Source organism: Maylandia zebra, linkage group LG22, assembly GCF_041146795.1.
Source record: "Maylandia zebra isolate NMK-2024a linkage group LG22, Mzebra_GT3a, whole genome shotgun sequence".
NCBI classification, from domain to species: domain Eukaryota; kingdom Metazoa; phylum Chordata; class Actinopteri; order Cichliformes; family Cichlidae; genus Maylandia; species Maylandia zebra.
Genome location: NC_135187.1, coordinates 3,494,466 through 3,499,035, shown reverse-complemented (window position 1 = coordinate 3,499,035; position 4,570 = coordinate 3,494,466). Strand labels below are relative to the sequence as shown.

The 4,570-nt window shown below is 38.9% G+C and overlaps 1 pseudogene across 1 annotated transcript; it reads left to right on the top strand.

Moving 5' to 3' along the window:
• On the top strand, window positions 1–4,284 carry LOC112430234 (Ig kappa-b4 chain C region pseudogene; annotated as a pseudogene). The gene is made up of 3 exons (XR_013095458.1): window positions 1–36; window positions 2,965–3,046; window positions 3,736–4,284. The product of XR_013095458.1 is annotated as an Ig kappa-b4 chain C region pseudogene (transcript).
• The last annotated feature ends 286 nt before the right edge of the window (window positions 4,285–4,570 follow it).

Sequence of the window (4,570 nt, the reverse complement as noted above, 5' to 3'; positions counted from 1 at the left end):
ATGGGACCCAGCACAGACCCCTGGGGGACACCAGAGGTAACAGGGGCAATGGAGGAGGCGTAGGTACCCATGGTGACAGAAAAGGACCTGTGTGTATTTTTTTCATACACTTGATTAATGAAAAAATTCTTGGCAAATGCTTTCGCTTTCGTCCGCCGTATGTATTTAAGTCGGTGTGTTTTCTGTATGTCTGTCATGGTCCTGAGTCTGACGACTCTGTGTTTTGTGTGTATTTATATTATTCTATGTTCTTTGTTTATTCTGTTATATCTTTTGTTAAGGTTTACCATTTGTTAGGGTTTTGTTCTGTGCCTGCCTGCTCCCACTTCTCCGTGTTCGTTAGCGCTTCAGGTTTGTTTTCTTACTTTTTTCCAGTTTAGGTTTTGTTTAGTTTCCTCCACTCCTCTGCCGTTTCTGTTTGTACCTCCACCTTCTCTATAAAAACTCCCCTGCATCTCAGCTGCCTGCATCTTGGGTCCTCATTAAATTCCACACGGCTCATCCCACGAGCCCTGCCAATGTCATTGTCAGGTCGTCTGTTATACCCACCACAATTGTCACTGTTGTCACAGTTCTCATAGTTTTTTCGTAGTTTTCATTTTTGGTTCAGCCCTCAACCCAAATAAAGGCTCGTTTTTTGCTGAAACCTGCAACTCCTCTGTCATCATCTGCTTTTGGGTCCTGTATCAAAAAAGCACAGGCACACCCTGCCGACCTCCGGGTCGTCCTCTGGAGCTTCATTGAAACTTCATTGATTTTTGGGCCATGTGCTTTTTGTATTGGATTGTCTTGGACTAAAGTGCTGTTAACATGTAAGCAGGACAGAATAAATAGTAAAGTCTGTTTTCCAAAAGACGCCTGCACATGTAAACAGGGCCTCAAAAGTGAAGGACATTTAAAAAATATTCAGAGGAAAGGTTCAATTTGTAAAACTTACTTTAGATTTTTAGAAAACTCACTCAGTGAAACACACTTTCAGTGATTCACAATGATGTACAATGCTGACCACAGGATGCAAAAGTTAAACCTGACCACAGCTCAGAATCATTCATCTCTGTTTTAACTTCACATTTGTATATGTTTTGTAGAATAACAGGACAACCTGTGACACTGGACAGACTTGAGTTTCATGCCCTGAACAGGTTTTGTGATGTAGTGTGTAATAACTGCTCCTTATCGTTTGTAACCTGTGTTTGGGAGTACACACAAAATAGTTTTTTGATGCAGTTTGAAGTTTAGTGAATGTAGGTTAAAAGTACATTTTAATGTTTAGAGTAGTGCTGTTAGCGTTATTTTTGTTTAAATGACGTTGAAGCCACAACTGCATTAACACTACAAATCTCTCTTAGCGAGTTAACGCAGATCGCCCCGTGCGTTGGCTGCACGGCGTCAACGCATTGGTGCAGTTAGATCGTTAACGTGTTAGCGGCGTGCAGCCCCATGCACAGAGAAGGGCTGCAGCCACTGGGGAGCGCCATATTGCGACCTCCACAGTAAAAGGAAGCACGTGACCTCCATGCTAACCGGAAACACGTGATCTCTACAGTAGGCCGAAATGCGTTCCTGCATGGATCATCGTCTGTGGAAACCTTGCAAGTGGATCATAAAGGTTGGGACAGAGTCTGTCATGTATAAATTTGCCGTTAATAATTATATAATTCCAGGAATCATCTAGTTTGCTTACACTGATTATGTTGGCACTTTGTTAGCGTTACAACAACAGTCAGACCCCCGAGGTATCTCAACTTGCAATGTGTGTACTTTTGACACCTCTGGTTAGCTTTTAGTGGTCAGTTTCAAACGTATTAGATTTTTGCTTGTTATTGAACAAATTCACTTCACTGCTTTTCTCTATCTGACATCAGTGCACATTGTTCCCTTTACTGCATATTGCACTTTATTTATGTCTCTCATTCCACCTGCATCAACATTGTAGCGTTTGTCACAAAGACAAACTTACATTCTGCTCTGTTTTTTATTGCCCAGATGTTAGTTAGCCTTTGCTAAATTGTCTGTTATATGTCAATAGATACGTATGTCACTAATAAAAGTGTCTGGTAAATTATGTTTTTGTAAAGAATTTTCTCCCAAATCTCTTACATGCTAACTGTAACGTGTTATTTCTGCTAAAACCTGAACTTAAATGTGTATATGGTGTTTATCTGTTTTTCTCTCTGTTTATTCTGCCTCCAAGCCAGAATTGCAGGGTTAGGTTTTTTTGTCCTTGCTACATTTGGAGCGCTTAGGCCTAATAAAATATTGTTAAACCATCTGCTGTCTCTGCTCTGGGTTTCTGCGCCTGAGTTCAGTTCAGTACAGACCACTCGGTCCAGTGGCAGTAACAGCATTGTTTATACTTCTTACTTCAAAGTAAAAAGCTTACAGTTGCTATTAACATTAATGTATTACCCTGTAATCAATAATATTTTTATACATTTTATGCATTAACCCTCTGGGCTCTATCCTGGCCATTTGTGGCCACTTCACTTTTCTTTTGACTGCTACACTGCAGTGGACCAAAAGAATGGTGCAGGTTTGATCTTAATGTGGTTATGGCGTTAACGTCATTTTAACAAGATTAACGCTGACAGCACTATTTTAGATTTTTCTAACTCTAAAATACACAATATATCACAGCCATAACCTTTTGGTTACTGAGGACCAAAACTGGATAAAAACTCTAAAATAAATGCAAATTACATTTTTGGAAAATTGTTTTATTGTGTTTCATTCATTTTTATTTCATAATTATAATAATAATATGTCATGAAATTATGATTTAAAGAATTCATATTGGTGAGTTTGTTTGTTTCAAATGTTAAAATGTTAAAATGAATATTAACAAATGATATAAAACATCAGAGTGGACTTGAGGATATTTTACATATACATACATCTGGTTAAGTCTAGAGAGCTTTTAGTTTTAATTCAGTCTGTTAGTCAGAGAGCCGCGTCTCTCTACAGTCAGAGGTTTTTGTACGGCGCCTCAATGAGTTTGTATCACTGTGGTGGACTTTTGGTGGAGGAACCAGACTGGATGTTGGAAGTAAGTTAATTAAACTGTGTTTATTATTAAATATTGTATCATTTTATTTAATAATTATTTGTTAGGCTGCTTAGATGAGACAAAAGTATTTTTTTTTATTTAAAATAATTTAGTGTTTGATATTTGTCCTTTTTACTGGACTAATTCAGATGAGCTCTGCGAGTTTCTCTTGTTTAATCTACATTTCTGTCACAGTAAAATGTAGACAAGAGTAAACTTCATCATCTTATGATTAGTTTGTAAATTTCCACCACATCAGCTGCTGTTTGGATGAGTTAAAGTTTGCTTTCTGATGTTTTTATCGTGTCAGATGTTTCAGATTTAGTTTGAAATCATGTGATCTGTTCAATAACATTTCAAATCTATATGAATGAGTAGCTGCTCTGTGCTTGTGTCCACTCATTTCTTCAGTCGTCCATGATTTAGACTTCTAATCATTTTAAAGCCAAACTTCTGCTGTAAATGTTTCCACATCTGCTTCTTTTATTTCCAGTGTAGTTTGAACATATTTCAGCTCAAACTGTGTGATGATTCTCTCTGTGCTGATATGCATGAGAGGTTTCTTAAAGGGAAGTGAAACAATGTGTGAGTGAATGACTGGTGGAGCAGAAAAAACACCTGACAGAAACTTCTTAACGGAGAAATTCAAATTGTGGTCCCTGTCCTCTAAGCTGATTGGTGTTTCCTAGGTGATACCCGCCCCGCCCTGAAGGTGCTGGGTCCCTCCAACAAGGAGCTGGAGCAGGGGAAGGCCACGCTCATGTGTGTGGCCAACAAGGGCTTCCCCTCAGACTGGAGTCTGTCCTGGAAGACGAGCGACAGCAGTGGCAGCAGCAGCATCAGAGGGGAGGAGAGCAGGACTCCTGGAGTGCTGCAGAATGACGGCCTCTACAGCTGGAGCAGCACCCTGACGCTCACTGCAGACCAGTGGGGGAAGGTGGGCTCTGTGACCTGTGAGGCCACCCAGGGCTCCCACACTCCGATCTCAGAGATACTGAGGCGAGACCAGTGTTCCCAGTCCTGATGTCAATCACTGAGTCTTTGATGTTGATTTTCTTCTGTCTCTTTGTTTCTTCTTTTTGGCAGATTAAAAAAAATAAACCCATCAAACAGTCATGTTTCCATCTCATAATGACAACAATCAGAGCAACAATCTCCTCTAGTTTCATCCTTTTGTGTCTGTTGTAAAGCTGATATTTCAAACTCTTAAAAGAATAAAAATGTAACGAGGAAACATGTTCTTTGACTCTGTGAGTTTGATAGATGCACATTTAAAAAAGAGAGATTTTGTAACATTTATTAAACCAGACCAAAATAAAAATGTCTACAGACACACCAAGTGTAATGTGTAGTCAACATGGTTAAATATATTCTTATACACACATTTAGTGTTTTCTATAAGATGTTGAGGTCCAACCATAGATTGTCTGTGTGCTCTTCATATTTTCTAGTCTCAAAGCTGTTTCTTGACCTGCATTTTATTCTGACAATATAGATAAAAAATATCCTAATAATTGAAATTAA